Source organism: Manis pentadactyla, chromosome 6 (assembly GCF_030020395.1).
Source record: "Manis pentadactyla isolate mManPen7 chromosome 6, mManPen7.hap1, whole genome shotgun sequence".
NCBI lineage: Eukaryota > Metazoa > Chordata > Mammalia > Pholidota > Manidae > Manis > Manis pentadactyla.
The window spans coordinates 90,090,724-90,118,048 of NC_080024.1; the positions used below are offsets into that span (position 1 = coordinate 90,090,724).

At 39.4% G+C, this 27,325-nt stretch overlaps 1 pseudogene; it reads right to left on the reverse strand.

Annotated features, from left to right (window-relative positions):
• Positions 1-872: 872 nt before the first annotated feature.
• Positions 873-25,740, reverse strand: LOC130684200 (iron-responsive element-binding protein 2-like; annotated as a pseudogene).
• Positions 25,741-27,325: the final 1,585 nt, after the last annotated feature.

Consider the following 27,325-nt stretch of genomic DNA (forward strand, 5'->3'; position numbering starts at 1 on the left):
GATGAGGAATGGGATTGAAGGGCATTATGATTGGCACACATGGTGTGTGTGGGGAGGTCACGGGGAAGAGTGTAGCTCAAAGACAAATAGGGACTCTGTGGCATCTTACTACACTGATGGACAGTGACTGCAATGGGGTATGGCGGGGTACTTGATAATAAGGGTGAATGTAATAACCACATTGTTTTTCTTGTGAAACCTTCATAACAGTGTATATGAATGATACCTTAATTTAAAAAACGTCTCAGGAAAAAGGGAACCTATACCTGTAATTAATATTCACAATATTTGTACTATCTCAGAAAGATGAGAGAATCAGCATGTCCATCTTAAGGGTGAAGACTAAAAACTCAAAAAGAACAAAGTTCCTAAGATATGAGAGTGGTGAGGGTTGGTTTTGCCCAGCCTTTTTACAACTACAAATTGTGAGTATGAAATGTCAGAAACTACAAGTCCTATGACTTCTCTCTCCAGTGGACCCCTATTTGCTCTCCAATAAAGAGTCTCAGGAGAAATGTCTTGGGGCAGATGACCTGTAACCATCTTCACCTGTTCTAGGAATAAAAAGGAAAACGTAGCCTACTATCTCTGAGTCTGTTAACCCCTGATGGAGCAAATCAGACAAAAGGGGTTAAGTAAACTACCACTGTGCACAAGTAATTTTTATTATCAAGCAGGACAGAATCTTCTTTCCTTCTAACATACTGATTTCCTCAAATAAGAAAAGAGTGACCTAGATTTAATCAAACACAGAGTATTAAAGTGAAGCTAGATTAGTACAAAATATTATATAAGATCACAAAAAAACCAAAAATATGATATTCAAATAAGTACAAAAAATCCAAATGAGGAAAATAAACTTTCACAGGATGTTACCGCCAAAAGGAAACATTTAAAACTCTTTGAAGTTTAGTAAGATAAAATTTAAGAATTGATATCAGCAAAAACAGTCCTTTGGTGGCCCAGTCCCTTGAATTTCCTGACCCATATTTCTTTCCTGCTGAAACAATCAGTGGGATACCTTCTTTCTGGTACAGCTCAGCAGCCTCAAACACATCTAGCTATAGAGTCAAACAAACACAAAAATCATTAACACAAATTTTGTTATAGTTGGCAACTGCTTAAATACTTTATATATATACTGACTATCTGTCCTGATGGAAAATGAATTGTTTTGGGAGCTGGTTTTCCAAGAAACTTATTAAAAAGCTTGATATTTGCAAAAGTTCCTCTTGTCATTACAGCATCATTACCTCTTCGGGCTCCGTAAGAGTTGAATTCATGAGGGGTAAGGCTACAGGAAAATTATGTAAGTAATTTAATTTCAGGTGGAAAATAATCACGTACTACTGAATTGTAAAACTTACTCAAAACATTTTTTATTATGGATAATTTCAAGTATGTACAAAAGTAGGGCAAACAGAACAGTGAATCATCAAGCAGGTGCCTCTCATCACATTGTAATAATCAAATCATGGACTCTGTTTCTTCCATAATTATCCCCTATTACATTATTTTGAGGAAAACACATTTTAGTTGTATCTATTTCAGTATGTTCCTCTAAAAGTTTTGGACTCGTAAAATACTATCCTGATACCAAAAAAAGCCCCCACAGTTTCTTAATATCAGAGAGCCAGTCAATATTCAAATGTCCCTGATTTTCCCCATGATTCATTTGTTGTTGGTTTGTTCAAATCAGGCAGGGTCCAAATATGCTTCATATATTCATTCAGTCAATCTCTTAATTTTCACATCTGCTTTCCCTTCTTGCCCCTCTTGTACTTTTTCTGAAGGAAACAGGTCACTGGTTGTAGTTTCCTGCATTTATACTGTGCTAACTGCATTCCCACGGTGTCATTCCCAATCCTCTGTCACTTTATTTCCTGTAAACAAGATGTCAGATCCAATGGCTTGATAATATTTGGGTTTTTAACGTTAATTTGTGTAACAGGCCTCATAGGTCAAACATCCATTGGAGGCACATGATACCCAGTTGTCTCTTTCTGGAATGTTACCAGGGACTATCATCACTGTCCAGATTAAATCTTTCATTAGGGATTACACAACAGTGATACTCATCACTCCTCCTCCAACTTTTAGCTGGAAAACTTCTATAAAGACAAATGTCCTTCATCAATGATTAGGTTATACTGAAATTCATTCCACATGGTAAAGACTGTTTACAAATCTATGACTGTTAAGTAATCAGATGGTTCCCTACCAACTTCCAGAGGTAAGTTGGTCTGTTTTTTTCTTTCAGTATTATTATAAACTCAGAGACTAAAATGCATGATTTAATCCATCCCAGTTAGTATTTTTTACTGATGCTCAGCATGTCCCATCTTTAAGCAGTGGCAGGTTCAAATTGGTTCCTGAGACCTTTTCACAGAAGCCCTGTAGTTTCTGGCAGCTATTTCTCACTGGGAAAAATATAGATATTTTCCAGACCCAAATTTGGAATCAATCATCTCTCCAAGAAGCACTGGTTGTTTGTACGGGTTTCCCCTCCTATCTGGAAGAGAATGTTTCAACATAACCATTCATAAACCAAAACAGCATCCAGTGCAGGGCATCTCCTGATTTCTGGAGGGTCACATCCCTCCACTTTTGCCATAGACCTACACTAGCACTTCCCTTTTTGCTAATGGAAAGAAGTCCGAAGAGGATTTTCACTTCCACGAAAAAAGCTGTTACCACACCAATGTAGGTCTTTTGTGAAAACAAAGTGGTGTGACTTGAGCTTCTGGAAAGCTGAGATACCTGTACAGTGCTATGGCATTCAGACACCATAATCTGGGTGTTAACGGGCTGGACTGGTCACCAGGACAAGAAACAGCTAAGCATCTCAACAACAGCTAAGTGTCTGTTCGGCCTTTTATGTAAAGGCAATAAATATTCTAAATTTGTACACTTAAATGTTTTTATAATGGAGGTGGGGGTGGGGGATGGTTCATATGTCTATTTAAAAAAATTCTGATTTATGAGAAGTACTGGATTAAATATTCTAAGATCTGAAATTACAATAAATATAAAAACTGTATCTTGGAAAGTGGTGGCTCCTTTTTTTTGAGGGTTGGCAGCAATGTCACAATTACGACCAAGATGGAAATCACAACCAACAAATATCTGGGAAAAAGAAAATTTACCTTATTTCTCAACACTGTATATAAAAGCTAAGTGGGTAACAAACTGATTCATCTTCGTGAAGTTTTACCAAAGGCAGCTGCTATTAGTAATTTCTACCAAAGTACTTTAATTCACACCAAACTACAGTTAACTGGAAAGTAAGTTCAAACACAAAATTCACGACAGCACTGCTGAAACTACAGTAAGAGTTTTCAGGTTTACTACATGACAAACCAAGCCACATGACATGGTCTGTGTATGAGATTTCACTGCAAAGTCTTGTCATTCAAGCAGCACAAACACCAAGGTTGATCGGGCAGCATGTCCCACCTTCAGCAAACCTGTCTGTGGTGTCAGGATGGCTCTGTGACACCAGAGAGCATTACCATGCACAGAGAAATGAAATAATGTGTTTCTAGTTTCAGATTGTTATCTCCTCTATAAACGATCTTTACATTCATTGATTTATGTAAAATTTTAGACTCAAAAAGCAGGAATTCACTGTCTTTCCATTTGACACAGATCAAGCCTAGCTTCATGCACATGCGTCTTATAGTCCACAAAAGACACATTTAAATTTCTAACTAGGGGAGGGTGGTTAGGGTAATTTGACAGGTCAAACCATGATGACTTTTCAACAAAGAAAAATTGAAAAGGGAAGTCTTGCTTCCAATCAGTTGTTTATTTTGGCTACCCCTCTATTAGGGGTGCAATTTAAAACAGCCATTTCAGTTTCTAAAAACATAAGCAAAATCAGGTACAACAGGTACTCCAGTTACTGCGTAAGTCACCATGGCAAGCAGACACCTGTGACAGCAGGTACTTCCTGGAGGAACGAACGTGACCAGAAGCCTCTCAATCAGTAAGAAAGGAGACAAAATAAAAGCATCTGAACACCAGGCACACATACCGTCTACTGGCCAAGTATTTAACAGCAGCACTACTCCTCGCAATGCTTCCAGCGGGCGATAAATGGTCTGTGGTGACACAGTCTCCCAGATGCAGTAGGACGTGGGCATTTTCAATAGACAGCAGTGAAACTGGCTCTTTGGTCTAAAAGGTAAAAAGTTAAAGGCATTTAACTCTTCATGAGTTTTTTTAGTTATAACAACATTAAAAAGATGAAACAGTGATAAAACAGTACTTAACAAGCTTATCAAAAAATGAAGGACATCTGATAGAAGTAAACTTCAAGTCCCATGGAAACAAGAGTGAATATGGTGCTTCTAAGGAATCCCACTGCTTATTTCCCATCTGTGAATATGGTTTTGGTTGGTGAATTAAAAGAAAGATAAAATGGGAGTCATAAAAAGAGGCTTATATAAATGATCAAGGGAATAAAGTATTTACGTTAAAATGAAAAAAATAGGTCTTACTGATTTAGAAATAAAGCTGACAGCACATTCTATAAAATCATGACATTTTGGATGGAATCAATAAAGATTTGCTCATCAAATTCCAACACACCAGATTTTTAGGAGCACTACCCTGTGAGTTAAGTTTCAATAGAAACTGAATGTCAAAATTTGTAGACTCCAAAAATCTAAAAAACTTAAAAATATCTACACAAGTTGCTAAAGAGAGATTGTGTGTGGGTATTGCTGTTGATCTTCAGAATATCGTCATGGACAAAAACCGCTACTTCTTTCAATGCACGTCCCACATCACAGTGTGATATTTTCAAACTACACTTATAACCCTTGCCACCTGCACCACCACCCCAGCAGTCCAGCCATCATCGCCTTTCCCTCTGGATTCTGCTGTCACTGGTCTTCCTGCTTCTACCCAACCTTCACCCCAAAGAAAGTCTCAATACAAAGAGCAACCCTTTTGAGTATGACACTCCTCTGTTCGAAACCTTCCCATGGCTCCCACTCCCCGTGTCACTTCACTCAGAGTACAAGACTACATTTTAACATTGGTCTAAAGTTCCCTATGTACTGGGACCTCCATTTCTGACATCGTTTCCTACCACTATCCTTATTTCCCATGCTCTAGCCACACTGCCCTCCTTGAGGCCTTTACCCTGATTTCTCCACCGGGCAGCCCTCTTCTTTGTCCAGATATATGGCTAACTTATTCACATCTTTCAAAGTTTTGCTCAAATGTCATATTTTCAACCACTCTATATAAAATTACAATCTACTCCCCAAATTTTGCACAATTGGTTCTTTTTACCCTGATCATACATATTTTTTCATTACCACTTACCACTTTTTAGCATAATATGTAATCTACCTAGTTATTCTGCTAATGGTTCACTGCCTTCCTCTCCCCATGAGAATGTTGGGTTTTGTTAACTGATGAAATCCGCATACCTAGAAGAGTGCCTGGCACACAGCAGAGATTCAGTAAATATTTGTTAAGTGAATAAACACTTTTTGTGCCCTCATATTTATATTTTCCATTATTAAAAAAAAGTGTGACTATATGTATTTACTTGTAGGTGTAAAAGACATCCCTGGGACAATGCTTAAAAAACTGACAAGCACTGGTTGCCTCTGAGGAGGTGAAGCAGGAGGCCAGGCATGGGTGAGACAGACTCATTGCACCATCTTTCTTTTGAAATCTGAACCATCTGAGTGGGCTAACAGAGCAGTTTATATGAAGTGTGCCCATATTCAAGATGCCAAATGTAAATGCTTGCTACATATTTCTAATAGGTAAAAAAATAAATCAATTCTGTTACTCTAAACTATTCTCTCAGATACTAGAGATTTCCAGATACAAAATGACTATCACTCATTAAAACGTATGTGTTCAAAATAATGTAATCTAAAATTTTATTCTATTCAGAAAGCAGGATGTGTGAAATAAAGAAAACATCGACACTTCACTGAACTGCTGAAGAAATGAGACTCTTACCTCTATTTCCTCTTTTCATGTTTTAAACATGGACAATATAACATGCTCTTCCTCTATCTGATGAACTTCTTCTCGAGGAGGCCAAATATTATGTAGGTAAATGTTCTTGCCAGTAGTGTCAGTACCTGTTTAAAATATTTTAGTATGAGATTCAAGACATTCACATCGCCAAAGGAATTATCATACAAACTAAGTAAATTACTCAACAGCAGACTGCTTTAGGCATAAGCAGCTGAAGGAAGCAACTATGCCCATTTTACTTTCTTCATAATAAACACAGAAATGAATGACGATGCATTACACCAAGAGGTCCTGAAATGATCAAAGAATGGCTGATCTAAGAAACATTTCAAAAATACAACAGCCTCTGGGAAAAAAGTGTGCGCAGGGACATATGTATGCAGATAAAGGAAGAGATACCTAAAGGCTCGGTCTGGAAATCTATATTCACTGTACCTGCTATGGCATAAGCCACCCAAGGGTGGAGAGGCAAGATAGTTGGCATGGACACAATCACAAAGACGACCTTCAAAATTTTTGTTTCCAGATAAAACTCCACAGGTAACCAAATCACCCTGAAGAAAAACACACACAAACAATATATATTCTAGAGATGGTACAAATTTGGATAATTATATATACATAAACAATCTCAAATATTGTACTTCTGAGGACAAGATAACCAAAACATATTCTACCAATTATTACAGAACTATCAAAACTGTAAATAAACTAATTCCTGGTGTTATTCTTTGAGAATCATTTTAAGATTGACAGGTTACTATTCCCACAGAATATATATAGGTCTACAGAAATACAAATGTCAATATACATTTTCTGTAATTTATTAATAAAACAGAGTTCGTTATCTTATTGAGTGACACATTTTACCTGTTTGACTGCATTTAAAATGGCTTCTGATAAGGGTGCTGTGTTTCCCACACATGCTGAACATCCATAGCCAACTATTTCAAATCTGCATTTCAAAACAGAAATATGACTGGACAGAACGTCACAGCATTTGTGAAGACACGACAAGCCTTATCTCTTATTTCCACCTTTGTAATAAGATCACTGAAGAGAATATTCATGACAGATGGATCAACCTTCATCGGCATGTCTACTCCGGTTTCTGAGCAACCAAGCCTGACTCTCCCTCTCGGGCATGCAGCCTGCACTGGATGCCAACCATTGAAGTCCTGATGCTTAGGACAAGCCCTAGTCAGGATTGGTAACTAACTCTGCAGAGAGCCAATCACACTACACAAGAAAACTCCTCAGCTACTACTTGCTAGGAACATAACATGAGCACTCAAAAAACTGATGCTGTACTTCTGCCTGAGGGTTTAAACTACAAAGCCTCAAGACAGCCTGGCTTTAACAAGCTGACCAAAGCTCACCAAAGAGGCGCTGGAGTTGGGTCCTCTGACAGGAACAAATCTTCCCATTCTTAACCAAAAAAAGTCCCTGACAAAAATCCCAAGATGATATAACTAAAAAACTGTAGGTAAAATCCTCAAAATTACCTCCAGCTGCCCTTCTAAAAGCAAAAAGAAAATCTAAAATGTATCTCTCTTGCAAAGGAATTGACTACTTATGTAGGGTATGTTCCAAAATAGACACTGAATATAGCTAGCCACAATTTATTTTTCTGAGTATGTAAGAAATGTAAACGTATTTTCCCCACAGTTCAGGGACAACTTCACCTGTGCTTATTTAATAGACCCCAGCACATCACAAGCCCCAATCAAGACAATTTACTCAGTTAATAAAACAACCTGTAAGAGTTCACTCTTCCTGTCTTCCCAACTCATGGAAATTACACTCTACATGGTACCATGGCATATATGGCCGGCCACTGCTACTTGGTTTTACTTGTGCATTTTGTCTTTCCATCCTTAATCTCGAATCCACATTTCCTACTTCTGCAGCCAGCACACTGCTGCTGTGTTCACTGACTATAACCAGTCTTACCTGTGAGTGACAGGGCCTCAAAGATGTGTGACAATGGCGAGGTAACAAGTAAGCTAGAGCACAATTTTTCTAACTTCTTGACTATGAAGGGTTCTAGGAAGCAGCTTCCATCACTGCTGAGTACCAGTGTCAGTGTAAAGAGGTGTAACTATCACTTACTTACCCGAGTTTACTAAGGAATGCAATACTCCACTGGAACTGAGGTAATGTGTAACCATCCCACTGCCTGGAGATAAACTCATTCTGATGTAAGGTTTAACATGCAGACCAGCTTGAACAGCTTTTTTAGCCAAAAGACCTGCACAGTGAACAATGATTCATTACGGTGATGTCTCTCCCTCCTTCCTCACATTAAAGGGGGAAGCGAGAAAGTATTTATTTAACAAGCCAATCTCCATCTCTTGTCAGGGTAAAAGTCCACACTCATGAATTTACTGTCATTATTTTGTCCACTCTATGCTCTTGATTTTTTTCATTTGAAACAAACCACAAGTTGCAGCAGATACACTAGCTTTACATTGTAAATTGTTCATGTGCACCCTGATGTGGCATGCGCATAAATGGACCAAAGGACGATATGTAGTAATATAATGCACACAGTAACCAACGCATAGTGAGCCTTTTAAAATTCCAGTCATAATAAATAATAATTCAGCATGTATTACACATGACTTTTAACAATGAGTGGTTCTATGTGCATACAACTGATTTCATTTACAATCCTTACCAATCATCTTTTACTCTCAATGGACTATGGCACACTACTATGGAAACTTCACATAGATTATCAAGGGATTCGATCATTATACTTCTAAATTACCAGAAGCAGCAGATACAACCTAAAACTAATAGACATGCAAGTTATGATTTTTTAAAAATTTACCTCCCATGTAATAAAAACAAAATTAGTAACATAAATCAAACCTAGTCTCCTTGAGACCTAATGTTGAAGACCTAAAAATCTCATGAAGTTTCTCAGACACAGACACTGATACTCACGTGTGATATAGAAAAACCACATAACAGAAAAGTAAAAACTAATTTAGGAAAAGACTATGTATGGCCATAAAACACAACCTACCTGCAGAGAGCATGACAGATGGATTGCAGTTATTGATGCAACTGGTAACTGCAGCGACGACGATAGGGACAGCTGATAGACAGCTGATAGACACCTATTCATAGCAAATAGTGAAGGCATCATTCTGCTTTTCGGCAGCAATTTGGAAGCCTTTAAATCCAACCTATGTAAATTTGCACATAAATATAAACTATGCATTCTGGATACAAATAGGAAAAAAGACTGGCAGAAAATACAGCAGATCCTTGACATATGATGATTTGACACTGGAAGTTCTGATTATTTGTGAGTGTTGCTAAAGATTCATGACCTTTAGTAGTTAAGATTCAGCTAAAATATGAATTTGAGTAGTCACAATAAGAATTACTAGGTACAGCCAACTACCCAGAATGCAGGTATACCTTGGCTTTATTGTTCTCTGCTCACTGCTGTTCAGGTAATACTCAAGAGATGTACAAATTTTCTTTGTTAACAATGGCCCTGAAGATCTGCTTCAAAATGAGCCTGTGAACCTATGTGTATAAAATAGATGAAGCAAGACTGCCAATGAGTTGTTAATTGTTGAAGTGAAGTACATGGAAATTCAACACACCATTTTGTTCCTGTCTAAGTCTGACATTTTCTCTCTCTCTCTCTCTCTCTCTCTCTCTCTCTCTCTCTCTCTCTCTCTCTCTCTCTCTCTCACACACACACACACACACACACACACAAAGAAATTTTAAGAAAGGAAGGCTCTGAAAGCCAGCTACTAGTTCTCAGAATAGAGAAAGTGGCAAGATTGAAGCCATGATTCTCAGAAATTCTGTATAAACCCCCAAGTCAAAGAGGTCACTTGTTACCAGATTTTGAGAATAATTAGTTACACAGTAGGGTTTTTCTCCTATTCTGGGAAGTCACAAAAGTCTAGAACAGTGCTATTCAACAGAATTTTTCTGTGATGATGTGAATATTTAGTATCTATGCTGTCCAACACAAAAGTGTTAACCACAAGTAACTATCCAGCACCTGAAATGAGGCCACTGTGACTAAGAAACCCAAATTTTAATTAATTTAAATTTTAACTTAAAGAGAGACAGTCAACCTCTGCTCCTCACAGTGGACCTGGGTAAACGACTGATCTATACTTTGGTCAGAAGGAAAAATGGGGCTGATGGTGTGTGCTGTAACAAAAAAACACAGCAGATTGACTTTATGGGTCATCTGGCTAGTTCTATATTACTTATTCAACACAAAGTGCACTGACAAGGATATCAATAGAGTGATCTACCTTTTCATTTAAGCAAGCTTGGAAATCACTTTTCATTTCTGTCACAGCAACTCTATCCTGAGGTCTTTTTGGACCACTGACAGATGGAACTATTGAATTCAGATTAATCTGGATCACCTAGATCATGGAGAAAAGGGAAAGGATTTAGAACTTTAAGTAAAGATTCTAACTTAAGGACTAATTTCTGAAGCACACTGAGTTACGTATTCATTCTGACATTCAACCCCAGAAATACAGATTTTTTTAACAACCCCATTTATGAAACATGACAAAAACTGCTAGAAGACTAGCAGAACAATGCACACACTGTCCAACATCAATTGAATAGTCTGTAAAAAATTTTCTGTTCCCCAAATGTTTTTTTTCCCAGGAAGATGATAAACACTGTCTTCACAGATGTCTCTTGTACAGTGGATGCCTGTGGTGACTATCAACTTTGGCCTCTGAGCTCTAAATTCTCCCTTATTTGCCTGTTCTGTGACAGTGGAGTTGGGCTCGTGAGCATTTACCCTTTCACGGCCAGTCGGTAGATGGTGCTGGAGGGACACAACAGAGAAAGGGTTTTTCATTTGCTGGTTCCCCAGTGTCTAGCTGGCCAGGCAGGCTCCTGCAGGTCACACTTTTATTCCTTGGTTCAAAAAATTATTTTTTCAAAAGCCCCACCTTCCACCTAAGTTTCTATTAATTTCTCTGGTATTTCTATCACTTCCTGTCATCCACTTATCCAGCGTATGTGCAAATTAAGTTTCCCTTCATTGAGACCTTCATGATTCCTCTACAACCCCGCTTGTTCTGAATGACCTTGACCACAAACCTGCTTTTCTTATGCCTTCATTTCTTGTCTCCAGGTGATCGTAGTCTTTGTGTTTAAAAGTGGGATTCATGAGTTTCTCTTGAATCAATTTCTTGATGGGTTATAGCTTTATTTCTTAATATGGTCAGGTTTTTAATAAGCAAATGTATTCCATTTTATTTTACCACTACCACGTTTCTACTTACTTTTTCTTACTCTTTCCTAGAATTCTTTCTTCCCTTCTTTGTTTTTTAATGTGGACAAAGCACTAGAGTCAATAAACAGTGGTGAAGTGGACCAGAAAATCCTCACAGAAGTTAGAAGACCCGACCAAAGCAAATTTACACGAATTCAATCCCGACGGGTGCTATACTAGCCTTCAATATGCCGGTAATGTATTCACCTATTTGCCTAACATGTTTCCTGAATATCTACTGTGTGCCAGTCAGTGTTCTAGGAGCTGAAGATGCAATGCAAAAAATAAAAATAAATAAAAATAAATAGTGCTGACACAAGTTCCTGTCCTAATGGAGCCTATGTGTACCTTCCATTTGGAAAGACAGACAAACCAGTACACAAATTAAAATTTCAAGGAGGGATAAATGCTATCAAGAACAATACAGCTGGGTGAGAAAATGGATTCCCACCCCCCACAAAAAATATAGCTAACAGTTAACCACACCTATGATAACATCCTGTTGTTTATTTAGATCCTTGACACACTACTAGAAAATGAATGTTATTAAAATTAAGACTCCTGAAAGTGAATACTACCTACTTCAATATAAACACAAATCCTCAACAGATTAGAAACGTTTGCTTAGATTGTAAAATATATTTAACATTTAAGACTGCATAACTGGATATCCCTTTAATAATTGTGGATTTTCACAAAATATAGACATTAACCAGATGCAGACATCATCAAAACTGGTATTTTGGGAGGATATTATAGTGATCATGAAGTAGAAAAAAATTAGAGTGCTAAATTAAGAGTCAATTTTGTACTTTAAATACTAAAAATTTAGACCCCATAAAAAGTTGAAAAATTCACTGTAATAGAAATCTATGTAAAATTAATTAATAAAATGAGACTCACATACCCATTAGCTTGTTAAATATTAATAATGGCTAAAATTTATTGAGCACTTACTATGTGCCTGAGGCTATTCTAATGAATTTGTGTTTGATCTTTAAAGAATCCTGAGTTAGATAGGATCTTCCTATCTTAGAGATGGGGAAACTGAGGCAGAAAGGCTAAATAAAGTGCCCAAGGTTACAAAACTAAGAAATTTTAGGGCTGGGATTCAAACCCAGGTGGTTAGGCTCCAGAATTTACACTCTTCACTACTACTTGGGTTATTCTGTATATACTTGGGAGTACTCAGGCATTCCTGAATTATTCTGTTTATTGCTAAACAATTTCACAGCTTTAAGGTATGCTTCCATTGACTTGAGTTTGTCTTTGTCAAAACCTAAAAAGAAGATTAATAACAAAAATCAAGTAAGGAATTGTGAAATCTTTGGGGGTAGGATTCTGCATTCCAATGATGAGCAAGAAACAAATATTCCAGATTACATAATACTCAGAATAGATTTCTTTCCAAATTAATATTTGATATTATTCTCAAGAGTAAAGTTTACCCTTCATGAAAACGCTACTTGCTAAAAACACCTACCAGCCCTTACTTAAAAGTTAATCACTGATGATAAATACTGAGCAACTTCTATAAGACTCGCAAAAAATATTATTTGCAAAAGAAAAACCAGTAATAAAACCGAACATAATAAATTACTATCCACCATGAAGGAAGAAATCCATCACTTTCCGTAAACAATAAACAATATTAATAGTTAAAATGAAAGAATAAAGTGAAAGTTAAGAACAGTTTTACAGAGAAAAAGCAGAAATTAAAGAATTTAGATGTTGATATTAAAAGTTTCCAATTGAACATTGAGGTGGTTGTCTGTAAGCCTGATGAGAAGTAAAGTGACTTATGCAGATTGTCTTTCTGCAGGATTGTCACAGAACTCATCCTCCAAGTTATAAGTTCTTCTCACAATGTTACAGTAACATTCCTCCAGCAAGGGGTGGGGTCTGTGTTCCCCCTGCACCAAAGCAGTGTGATTTCCAGAAGGCTGGCTGTCTCTGTGTCCTCAGACCACTGGATTCCTAAAGCCACCACATGAGAAAGCCCAGACCCATGTAGAAGCCACCCATCAAAATCCAGCTTGAAGAAATCTCAGGATTTTATGAGGACTATTCCTTCTCCAAGAATCCAAATGAATTGTTATTCATTTTGCCATGTGACTTATAATAATCTTCTCCCAAAATGAAAAATACTAGAATATATTCCCCAAATATATGTATGATTAGAGATTAGGAGTTCAGCAATGATCTCTTTAAAAGAGGAAGAGGGGCAATTTAAAAACAAAACAAAACAAAATGAAAAAAACAGACAATAGGCTGATAGACACTGAGAAGTCACTGGTGGTTACCATGGGGGAGGAATTGGGGTTGGTGGGTGAAACAGAGAGTCACAAAATCTCAATCATAATATAAATTAGTCACAGACATGAAAGTACAGCATATAGTCAACAGTTCTTGGGTGAGCATTTAATGATGTATGTAAGTGTTGAATCACTGTGTTGTATACCTGAAACCAATATAAGATTGTATAGCAACTATGCTTCAATAAAAAAACAAAATAGTTTTTACTTAAAAAAAAGAGGAAGTGGATCAAAATAAGAAAAGAGATCCTGCTTTTTAAAAACAAGGGGCCTTATGTAGTATCAACACATTGTGGGTTTTCAGGTACTTCTTATAATACATAAACTACTCAACATAAGAGTGGTAAAAACTCCTAGCTTACCAGGCTACAGAAGATTCGGAACTTGTAACCCTGTGCTGCTTTTCACCAAATCACGTGCTTCTTACTGTCAGAGCACTGGGTCCCAAACTCTTTGTCTGGTGACCACCTATTCCTGCTAAAAGAACAGATGAGAATATTCTCAAGCTTGACTCCCATTAAACTGCAACCTATGATCCCTAAGCAGAATGGAGGTCTCCATCATTATGGGGAAAAACAAAGCTGAAGGTAGGCAGTATAGATAATCCCTTTACGTTGCCGTAAATGGGCCCCAGGGAACCAGGAACAGACCAGAATCTGGGAAGTTTAATATGCATTTTATGCATTCTTTTAAAATAAGACAATTTCATGAATAACTAAATAACATGTACAAGAATAGTGACTTACTACAGAATATTTCAGAGACACACACTGGAAATGTAACAAGTTTATCCTAAATGATCTTGCTTCTTACCTGTATGTTCTAAATGTTTTAAAGTCACATTGTCAACAGGGAAAAAGCTGAGGATAGCACCATATTCTGGACACATATTTGCTATTGTAGTTTGATCCACTATAGATAATTGTGAAACTCCACTTCCAAAAAACTCAACAAACTTTCCAGCCACTTCTACTTGCCTGAGGTGCTAATAAAGGGACACACATAAATACACAAAATCAGCAATAAGATAAGCATGGTTTCTTTGAAAACTACAAAATCTAATTTTTTACTCTTACTAGTGACGGTGAAGGAAAGAGGTCCACTTGTTCTTATGAAACAGGAACTCCTTCCGGTTTTGCAGGTGTTTTAAGATAAACTGTCAATAGAAGAGTGGTCCCATGTCACTGTTAGGACAGAAAAGGGCCTGAAAACTCAAAATGGCTAAGATTTACATTTTAATGTCTCTGAAATAGGGGTATACCTTAGACTCAATGGTGAGTCTGTTAGCTGGCAGTCTTTCTTAGCAGTATTTTAAATAAGGTTGTGTCTATCCATTAATGGCATCGTAAATTGGATGAAATAGTAATATACAGATGAACTGTATTTAAATAAAAAATTACATGTTGGCTATAAAAATTCTTCAAATTCCAACTATAGCATCACTAATTTCTACAGCACATTAAATTTTACACCACAAATATTTACAGCATCATTAATTTTAGGTAAATTCCATTTTGATAACATTTGAGATGTGGCTTCAAAATTCCTTCTAAAATCATTTTTCTTAGTTTTTACCAAGAACCAAACAGCTACTCACCTGTTCTAAATTATGAAATGGTCTTGGATTGGTACAGTGAAGCAACTAGGGAGGGGACTAAGAATGAAACAGCCTTCAACCTGGGGACAATACTAAGTCCAAACATCTCAGAGGTGGTAGGGGTCACTTAATCCAAACTGCTTAAGATATAGAAACTCAAGCCTAGGAGAAAGATGTTTGTTTAAATTCATGAAGATGAGAGCAATACAGATTAGATATACCAAACCAACTTCTACTTTCACCAAATTAATGAGGTACCACAATATACACTGTGAAAACCAAGATAAAATCAGTCCTATGAAGACCATGAATAGAACTTCAAAGAAGAAAACGAATTCAATAAATGTAAACATATGTAACAGATTGAAATTTTCTATGAACTAAAACATCAAAAATAGATCATAATATTGCTAAGAAAAAATACAGCCAGAGGGCTCTAAAGGCAAGATTAATTATCAGTATGTCTAAAAGAAAGAATTGATTCCTCTAAAAATATAATGGCATATTCCTTTTCCTTTGGGATAACCCTACAATTCTCAATTTAACTTTGTGATCTTTTGGTACCATACATGGAATCAATCATTTTCCCTAAGATGTCAAAATCTTTCTTAGCGGTGGAGCCAAGATGGCGGCGTGAGTAGAGGAGCAGAAATCTCCTCCCAAACCACATATATTTTGAAAATACAACAAAGACAACTCTTCCTGAAAGAGAGACCAGAAGACACAGGAAAACAACCAGACTACATCCACACCTGCGAGAACCCAGCACCTCACGAAGGGGGTAAGATACAAGCCACAGCCAAGTGGGACCTGAGCGCCCCTCACACCAGCTCCCCAGCGGGAGGAGAGGAGTCAGAGAGGGAGGGAGAAGGAGCCCAGGACTGCTAATCAGCCAGCCCTTGCCATCCGCACTGGACCGCAGACAGTGCATGCGTGGGGTGCTGGATACTAGGGAAAAAGGACAGTAAGATCTGTGAGTAGGTCCCGGTAGCCGGTGCCCCAGAGAAAAAGAAAAGCGAGTGGTTTTTGGAAGTGTTAAAGGGACAGGGACCACACAGCCAGACGGAAGCGTCCTGGGACACAGACCAGCAGCAGGGAACTCCGGGCACCCTAAACCCCTGGATAGCAGGTCAGGTCAGACAGAGGTCCCTCACAGAGATAAACAGCCTCCCGGCCGTTTCCCCTCCAACGCGGCTCCGCCATATCAGAGCAGCTTCCCGAGGCAGGCCATGCCCACAGCAACAGCAGAGATAAACTCCATAGCGGCCGGGCAAGAATCAGAAGCTGCGTCTGCATGCAGCTGCCCAGAACAAGCCACTAGAGGTCACTGTTCTCCCAGGAGAGGAAGGCCACAAACCAACAAGAAGGGAAGTTCTTCCAGCCGTCACTCGTGCCAGCTCTGCAAACTGTCTCTATCAAAATGAAAAGGTAAAATTTGAGGCAGACAAAGATTACAGAGTCAACACATGAGAAGGAGACAGACCTAACCAGTCTTCCTGAGAAAGAATTCAAAATAAAAATCATAAACATGCTGACAGAGATGCAGAGAAATATACAAGAGCTAAGGGATGAAGTCCGGAGGGAGATTACAGATGTCCGGAAGGAGATTACAGAAGTGAAACAAACTCTGGAAGGATTTATAAGCAGAATGGGTAAGATGCAAGAGGCCATTGATGGAATAGAAAGCAGAGAACAGGAACGCATAGAACCTGACACAGAGAGATAAAGAATCTCCAGGAATGAAACAATATTAAGAGAACTGTGTGACCAACCAAAAGGAACAATATCCGCATTATAGGGGTACCAGAAGAATAAGAGAGAGAAATAGGGATAGAAAGTGTCTTTGAAGAAATAATTGCTGAGAACTTCCCCAAACTGGGGGAGGAAATAATCGAACAGACCATGGAAATACACAGAACTCCCAACAGAAAGGACCCAAGGAGGACAACACCAAGACACATAATAATTAAAATGGCAAAGAACAAGGACAAGGACAGAGTTTTGAAGGCAGCTAGAGAGAAGAAAAAGATCACCTATAAAGGAAAACTCATGAGGCTATCATCAGACTTCTCAACAGAAACCGTACAGGCCAGAAGAGAATGGCATGATATATTTAATGCAATGAAACAGAAGGGCCTTGAACCAAGGATACTGTATCCAGCACGATTATCATTTAAATATGAAGGAGGGATTAAACAATTCCCAGACAGGCAAAAGTTGAGGGAATTTGCCACCCACAAACCAATTCTACAGGGTATTCTAGAGGGACTAGTCTAGACGGGAGCACTCCTAAGACTAAACAGATGTCACCAGAGAAAATAAAATCACAGCAAAGAAAACAGACCAACCAAATACTAACTAAAGGCAAAAATAAAATCAACAACCCACTAAAAGCAGTTAAAGGAAACACGGAAGAGCACAGAATAAAACAACCAACATATAAAGAAATGAGGAGGAGGAATAAGAAGGGAGAGAAGAAAGGAATCTCCAGACAGTGTATATAACAGCTCAATAAGCGAGCTAAGTTAGGCAGTAAGATATTAAAGAAGCTAACCTTGAACCTTTGGTATACATGAATCTAAAGCCTGCAATGGCAATAAGTACAGATCTTTCAATAGTCACCCTAAATGTAAATGGACTGAATGCACCAATCAAAAGACACAGAGTAATAGAATGGATAAAAAAGCAAGACCCATCTATATGCTGCTTACAAGAAACTCACCTCAAACCCAAAGATATGCACAGACTAAAAGTCAAGGGATGGAAAAAGATATTTCATGCAAACAATAGGGAGAAGAAAGCAGGGATTGCAGTACTAGTATCAGACAAAATAGACTTCAAAACAAAGAAAGTAACAAGAGATAAAGAAGTACATTACGTAATGATAAAGGGCTCAGTCCAACAAGAGGATATAACAATTCTAAATATATATACACCCAACACAGGAGCACCAGCATATGTGAAACAAATACTAACAGAACTAAAGAAGGAAATAGAATGCAATGCATTCATTTTAGGAGACTTCAACACGCCATTCACCCCATAGGATAGATCCACTGGACAGAAAATAAGTAAGGACACAGAGGCACTGAACAACACACTAGAACAGATGGACCTAATAGACATCTATAGAACTCTACATCCAAAAGCAACAGGATACACATTCTTCTCAACTGCACATGGAACATTCTCCAGAAGAGACCACATAGTAGGTCACAAAAAGAGCCTCAGCAAATTCCAAATGATTGAAATTCTACCAACCAACTTTTCAGACCACATAGGTATAAAACTAGAAATAAATTCTACAAAGAAACCAAAAAGGCTCACAAACACATGGAGGCCTAACAACATGTAACTAAATAATCAATGGTTCAACAAACAAATTAAAATAGACATCAAGGAATATATGGAAACAAATGACAACAACAACACAAAGCCCCAGCTTCTGTGGGACACAGTGAACGCAGTCTTAAGAGGAAAGTATACAGCAATCCAGGCACATTTAAAGAAGGAAGAACAATCCGAAATAAATAGTCTAACATCAGAATTATTGAAACTGGAAAAAGAAGAACAAATGAGGCCTACAGTCAGCAGAAGGAGGGACATAATAAAGATCAGAGAAGAAATAAACAAAATTGAGAAGAATAAAACAATAGAAAAAGTCAATGAAACCAAGAGCTGGTTCTTTGAGAAAATAAACAAAATAGATAAACCTCTAGCCAAACTTATTAAGAGAAAAAGAGAATCAACACACATCAACAGAATCAGAAATGAGAATGGAAAAATCACGACAGACTCCACAGAAGTACAAAGAATTATTAAAGACTACTATGAAAAGCTATATGCTAACAAGCTGCAAAACCTAGAAGAAATGGACAACTTCCTAGAAAAATACAACCTTCCAAGACTGACCATGGAAGAAACACAAAAGTTAAACAAACCAATTACGAGCAAAAAAATTGAAATTTTACTCAAAAAACTACCCAAACACAAAACCCCCGGCCCGATGGATTTACCTCGGAATTTTATCAAACATACAGAGAAGACATAATACCCATTCTCCTTAAAGTTTTCCAAAAAATAGAAGAGGGAATACTCCCCAACTCATTCTATGAAGCCAACATCACCCTAATACCAAAACCTGTCAAAGACCCCACCAAAAAAGAAAATTACAGACCAATATCCCTGATGAATGTAGATGCAAAAATACTCAATAAAATATTAGCAAACTGAATTCAAAAATATATCAAAAGGATCATACACCATGTCCAAGTGGGATTCATCCCAGGGATGCAAGGATGGTACAACATTCAAAAATCCATCAACATCATCCACCACATAAACCAAAAGAAAGACAAAAACCACATGATCATCTCCATAGATGCTGAAAAAGCATTTGACAAAATTCAACATCCATTCATGAAAAAAGCCTCTCAGCAAAATGGGTGTAGAGGGCAAGTACCTCAACATAATGAAGGCCATATATGGTAAACCCACAGCCAACATCATACTGAACAGCAAGAAGCTGAAAGGTTTTCCTCTGAGATCGGGAACAAGACAGGGATGCCCCCCCTCCTCACTGTTATTTAACTTAGTACTGGAGGTCCTAGCCATGGCAATTAGACAAAACAAAGAAATACAAGGAATCCAGATTGGTAAAGAGGAAGTTAAACTGTCACTATTTGCAGATGACATGATATTGTACATAAAAAACCCTAAAGACTCCACTCCAAAACTACTAGAACTGATATCGGAATACAGCAAAGTTGCAGGATACAAAATTAACACACAGAAATCTGTGGCTTTCCTATACACTAATAATGAACAAATTGAAAGAGAAATCAGGAAAACAACTCCATTCACAACTGCATCAAAAAGAATCAAATAAATAGGAATAATCCTAACCAAGGAAGTGAAAGACCTATACCCTGAAAACTACAAGACACTCTTAAGACAAATTAAAGGGGACACTAAGAAATGGAAACTCATCCCATGCTCTTGGCTAGGAATAATTAATATTGTCAAAATGGCCATCCTGCCCAAAGCAGTATACAGATTTGATGCAATCCCTATCAAATTAATAGCAACATTCTTCAATGAACTGGAACAAATAGTTCAAAAATTCATATGGAAACACCAAATTCCCCAAATAGCCAAAGCAATCCTCACAAAGCAGAACAAAGTGTTGGGGGGATCTCACTCCCCAGCTTCAAGCTCTCCTGCAAAGCCATAGTAATCAAGACAATTTGGTACTGGCACAAGAACAGAGCAACAGACCAGTGGAACAGATTAGAGAATCCAGACATTAACCCAAACATATATGGTCAATTAATATTTGATAAAGGAGCGATGGATATACAATTGGGAAATGACAGTCTCTTCAACAGAGGGTTTTGGCAAATCTGGACAGCTACATGTTAGAGAATGCAACTGGACCATTTTCTAACCCCATACACAAAAGTAAATTCGAAATGGATCAAAGACTTGAATGTAACTCATGAAACCATAAAACTCTTAGAAAAAATCAGAGGCAAAAATCTCTTAGACATAAACATGAGTGACCTCTTCTTGAACATATCTCCCCAGGCAAGGAAAACAAAAGCAGAAATGAACAAGTGAACTATATCAAGCTGAAAAGCTTCTGTACAGCAAAAGACACCATCAATACAACAAAAAGGTACCCTACATTATGGGAGAATATATTTGTAAATGACAGATCCCATAAAGGCTTGACATCCGAAATATTTAAAGAGCTCATGTACCTCAACAAAAAAATGTGAATAATCCAATTAAAAAATGGGCAGAGGAGCTGAACAGACAGTTCTCCAAAGAAGAAATTCAGATGACCAACAGACACATGAAAAGATACTCCACATCAGTAGTCATCAGAGAAATGCAAATTAAAAGCACAATGAGATATCACCTCACACCAGTAAGGATGGCTACCATCCAAAAGACAAACAACAACAAATGTTGGTGAGGTTGTGGAGAAAGGGGGACCCTCCTACTCTGCTGGTGGGAATGTAAATTAGTTCAACCATTGTGGAAAGCAGTATGGAGTTTCCTCAAAATGCTCAAAATAGACTTACCATTTGACCCAGGAATTAAACTCCTAGGAATTTACCATAAGAATGCAGCACTCCAGTTTGAAAGACAGATGCACCACTATGTTAATCGCAACACTATTTACAATAACCAAGAATTGGAAGCAACCTAAGCGTCCATCAGTAGATGAATGGATAAAGAAGATGTGGTACATATACACAATGGAATATTATTCAGCCGTAAGAAGAAAACAAATCCTACCATTTGCAACAACATGGATGGAGCTAGAGGGTATTATGCTCAGTGAAATAAGCCAGGTGGAAAGAGACAAGTACCAAATTATTTCACTCATCTGTGGAGTATAAGAAAAAAGGAAAGACTGAAGGAACAAAACAGCAGCAGAATCACAGAACCCACGAATGCACTAACAGTTACCAAAGGAAAGGGACTGGGGAGGATGGGTGGATGGGGAGCGATAACCGGGGGAAGAAGAAAGGGGTAGTATGATTAGCATGCATAATGTGGGGGGTGGGAGAAAGGGAAGGTCTGTGCAACACAGAGAAGACAAGTAGTGATTCTACAACATTTTGCTATGCTGATGGACAGTGACTGTAATGGGGTTTGTGGGGGGGACTTGGTGTAGGGGAGAGCCTAGTAAACATAATATTCTTCATGTAATTGTAGATTAATGATAACAAAAAAAGAAAGAAATGGGGGAATACTTCCCGATAGGATAACACTAACTGTAAATCAATGATTAATGCATCCTTTACATATCCTTAATATTGATCTTTTAAAGGGTGTGAGATGATCAGCTATGGAAGTACACTTTTCTGATAATATATCTTTCTCTTAAGAAAAACAGCAGTTCCTGTGTGGTGATCTCCAATAGGTTCTTCACAATGGTATAAAGGTCATATCAAAGTGTGGGCAAAGGGTTTGTTTGTGTTTATACAGAGGATCAAGGCCTAATTTGGCTACCCAGAAAATGAATTAAGGTACTGTATGAAGAAGATCTTCCAACATCAACATCCTCTGGAAGAGTCATTTCAGAAGATGATCATCAAAAAACTTCAACAAAGACCCTGGCACTGTTGCAGTTGTAGCTGCATTCATCCCACCAGTTCCTGGACTTGCCATTGGAATGAAGAAGGAGATATCTAAGCTGGCCTGTGCATACAGTAAAACAACAAATTTGACTGGATCTATACTGTCGGAACTCAACCAAGAATTAGGAGAAGGGCAAGTTGCAGTGCTCCAAAATCGTGCATCTATAGACTATCTACTGTTAAAAGAACATATGGGATGTGAACAGTTCCCAGGAATGTGTTGTTTTAATTTGTCTGATTTTTCTCAAACTATTCAAATTCAGTTAGACATTATCCATCATATCATTGATAAGTTTTCACAAATGCTTAGGGTACCTAACTGGTTTTCTTGGTTTCACTGGATATGGCTAGTAATTGTAGGTCTGCTTTGTGACGTATCTGTATTCCTATTCTGTTAATGTGTGTATGCAATTTAATTAGTAGTTTGTTAAAACCTATACATGCTTATGTTACTCTACAAGAAGATATGTTAAAGAAATAATCAATTTTCCCATATTTTCTTCTGTCTGCTACTTCTGTAGCTTTTCTTCTTCCTAATTACAACTCTTTAGTAGAATTCGTGCCTCATATCGAAAATTACTGAGTATCATAATTCTTCCAAGTGGTAAAGATACCTCAAGACAAATGCTGGGCATGGAAGCCACATGGCATAAATCTGCAAAGAAGTAGAAAGCTATCCTTTTCAAAGAATATTGCTTCTCCCTCACTTACGAACTTTACATTTCCCTGTATGGCCCTGGAAGATGACTGGTTAGCCAGAGACAGGTAAGATTCCTCAAGGGAGGAACAACCTAAGACATGCACAGTTGCAGGGGGGCCATCAGGATAGAAATTGGGGATCAACAGAGATGAGGCTTAGAACCTCAAACCCCCTCATTTTGATAGAAATCTTCTGCATCCGTGGATGTTTTGTTGTCCTTGTCTAGCTTGGATTAATACTTAGTCTATAGGCACAGATCTGATCATCTACATTTGCCCTCTTACAGCACTAAATTATGTTTTCTACCTTTATCTTGCATCTACCTACCACTTCAGCATTTTATTAAAAAACAATAATAATAATAAGGGAGAAATGTGGGATTCACATATAAATCAAGTATAAAAATCAAACGAATAATCATATCTGACTTGATTGTTTATAGTTCATGATGCATGATCAAAACTGAAAGTTTCTGTGATATGACTGCCCTTGCACTGTTCACCATGTAAGAACTTATTTACTGTGTAAGAAATTGTTCACCATGTAAGAACTTGTTTGTTATGCTTCAGAAGAATGGAGACTGTTGAGAATTAGGCTTGGGGTTGATTAATGATTGTGCATTGAGTCCCCTATACAGAATTTTATTGTTGTTAACAACCATTTGATCAATAAATATGAGAGATGCCCTCTCAAAAAAATATCTTTTTTAATTATGGAAGAAGGATCAATACTAAATGCCAAAAGGGAGCCAATACCGTTTTCTTCTCCTGCAGAGTATCCTGAAAGCTTTCAGACCAATGATTAAACCAAAAATACCGAGACTCTAGGAACCAAACTGGAATTACATGTGGAACATTTGCCAGGTTCGGGCACTTAACAAAATGGGACTCAAATCATTAGAATAAAGTTAGTGTAAAGCTGAAATTTAGGATGGAGTGTTACAAATTCATGTTTACTATTAAAATCTGGAGCACATGTACTGGATGCAGGAAGCCAGTATTAAAAATTCAGAGAAATTCAGCAGCCCAGTTTCAAAAAGACAGTTGCACCCCTATGTTTATTGCAGCACTAGTTACAATAGCCAAGAAATGGAAGCAACCCAAGTGTCCATCAGTAGATGAATGGATAAAGAAGATGTGGTACATATACACAATGGAATATTATTCAGCCATAAGAAGAAAACAAATCCTACCATTTGCAACAACATGGATGGAGCTAGAGGGTATTATGCTCAGTGAAATAAGGCAGGTGGAAAGAGACAAGTACCAAATTATTTCACTCATATGTAGAGTATGAGAACAAAGGAAAACTGAAGGAACAAAACAGCAGCAGAATCACAGAACCCAAGAATGGACTAACAGTTACCAAAAGGAAAGAGACTGGGGAGAATGGGTGGGAAGGGAGGGATAAGGGTGGGGAAAAACAAAGGGGTATTACAATTAGCTCACATAATGTGGGAGGGGTCCCAAGGGGAAGTCAGTTTAGTACAGAGAAGTCAAGTAGTGATTCTATTTCAGCTTACTAGGCTGATGGTCAGTGACTGTAATGGGGTATGTGGTGGGGCTACTTGATGACCTGGGGAGTCTAGTAACCATAATGTTGCTCATATAATTGTAGATTAGTTATTGTGAATAGTGCTGTGATAAACATAGGGGTGCACATATCTTTTTTATACTGGTCTGCTGCATTCTTTTATTTATTTATTTATTTATTTATTCATTCATTCATTCATTCATTCAGTCATTCATTATCTATCTATCTACCTATCTGTCTATCTATCTTTCTGTCATTAATATATAATTAGATGAGTAACATTATGTTTGCTAGACTCCCCCCATCATGAAGATGCCTCCAGGTACCCCATTGCAGTCACTGTCCATGAGCATAGTAAGATACTGTAGAATCCCTACTTGTCTTCTCTGTGTTGTATAGCCATCCCTGTGATCCCCACTCCCACATTATACGTGCTAATAGTAATGCACGCTTTCTTTCCCTCTCCCCTTATCTCTCCATTACCAGCTATCCACCCCAGTCCCTTTCCCTTTGGTAACTGTTAGTCCATTCTTGGGTTATGTGAATCTGGTGCTATTTTGCTTATTCAATCTGTGTTCTGTGTGCACGCCCATTGGCTGCCTCCCTTCGATTGATGGCACTGACTGCCATTTATTGCGCAGAGTCACTCGCAGGCCCGCCCCAGACAGGCGTCCCTCGCGGCCAATGAGTGAGCGCCGACGCAGAGCAGCCCGCCTTTGGGGGCGCCCACAGAACACGTGTTTCAGGCGGCTGCGCAGTAGCTGCAGGCTTTCCCGCCTCCGTGTTCAGTACTCATTAGCTTCGCGAGCGCCGCCAGGAGAGGGGTTTCTAACGGCTCCCTCCGGTCTTCTGTCCTCCGGCCCTGTCCGCAGGGGCGACCTGGCGCCCTCAGACAGCCGACTCCTTCGCACCGCGTGCCCGGCGGAGACCAGATGTTGGACCCGCGCTGTCCTCGGCTGTGCCTTCCTCCCGGCACGAATGTGCTGGCAGCACTGACCTCGCTCCCCAGCCTCGGATCACCTCTTCGTGCTTGCTGGGCCCCTGGCGCCGCCCTCGCCCCTTCTCTTCTCTCCAGTGGTGGGCGAAAGGCGGCGATCGACCTGGACTTGAAGCCGCTGCCCCGGTCGGACGTGAGCCATTACAGCTCTGCCACCTCCAGCCTAGCGCCGTGGGGCGGCGCGACCAGGAACCCCGATGCCGCCGTGGGCCTGCCTTCTGCCTCGGTGGCCACTGAGGGGCAGTCGCGCAAGAGCATCTCTTCCGGCCGCAGCGCGTGGTGCAACCTGTCCCATGCCGACCGCATCGCCGAGTCCATCGAGATTGAGAGCTTGGCCGAGAAGCGGCTCACGCTGCCGCACATCTACGGTGGGTGGTCAAGAGCAGGCCCTAGTTGAAGGATGAAGGCGAAGCGACGGCTCTGCGGGCTGGAAGGTACGTGACCTCGGTGGGCGGCCGGACCCGGACGGGGCGCGGGGACCCCTGTCTCCACCTGAGGTCGCGGTGGAGCCGGTGAGGGGCGTCCATGCAAGTTGCTTGGCGGATACTGCATCGCCCGTGTGACCGGGAAGCGACCGACACGGGTGGTGGGCCTGCCGGGCCTGTCCGGGGGTCGGGAGATGGCGCAGTCCACCAGAGGGGCTGTCCGGGGACGGAGGGAGGTGGAGCAAGTGCGCTGAGAAGGCTGTCCGCACCGCCGCCGAAGTCTTCCAGGCAGGGGAGAGGGGCTGGCTGGACCGCTGCTCCTCTGTCTGGGACCGGGCGGTGAAGGCGGCTGCTCTCTGTCTGGCCTGGTGCCGCGCCGCCGACCTGCTACCGCCGCCTGGGCCGGGGCCACAGGTGGAGGGCACAGGTGAGGCCACGCAGATGTGGAGGCCCGTGGGCGGTTTGCCTTGCGTGGATTTTCTAGGCGGGGGCCTCGAGGGCGAGGGCCGGGGGAGCTGAAGTTCAAGTGGGACCCGCAGCGGGGCGGCGGGGTAGAGGCTGCCCGGAAGGCAACGCCTTTAGAATTGAAAATTTTTTCATGAGGTACCTCTCGTATTTTCTATTTGGGAATGAAGTTTCTTTACTTTGGTTTTGGAATTGACAGTGCATTTTCTTGTATTTAAAAATTACTGTCTTTCAGTCATTGAGGTTTGTGGTCTGCAGCTGAGTAGTTTGCAATTACCGGCAGAGATTCTGAGACAGGGACCATGGGTATAGTCAGAGTAGCGTGGGGGCCTCTGAAAAAGACCCCTACCAAAACTCCGTATTAAACAGTTGAGCGCAGTCAGAGTCACATTAATTCTCTAAAGTAAAATGTCAGACTAGTAGGAGTATAAGCATTGTTCAGTTCAGGAGTATAAGCATTGTTCAGTTCAGTGAAGCTGAGTTAAAACTAAAAAGCCAGGAGAAACTTGGCCTGGAATGTGTGAACATCCCCCGGATAAGAAAATAGCTCAGCATGGCCCATGTCTTCATTGTGTCAATTAAATGAGGCTATTGTAAACTTTACTTTAGCCTGCTAAAAGGCCCAGTTTAACTTTAGCTTTGCCTGGATGCTGCTTTTCCTCCTCGAGCCCCTAATGACGTAATATATAACCTGGGCAATTAATACGGCAAGTAAGCCCAGCCACAGACTACATAGTAAAAGGCACGAAGGATCCCATCTTAAAGATGAGATTGCATTTTAGCACTCAGGAAGTTGAGAAGTAAGATTCTTTTTATTATTATTATTAAGGTATTACT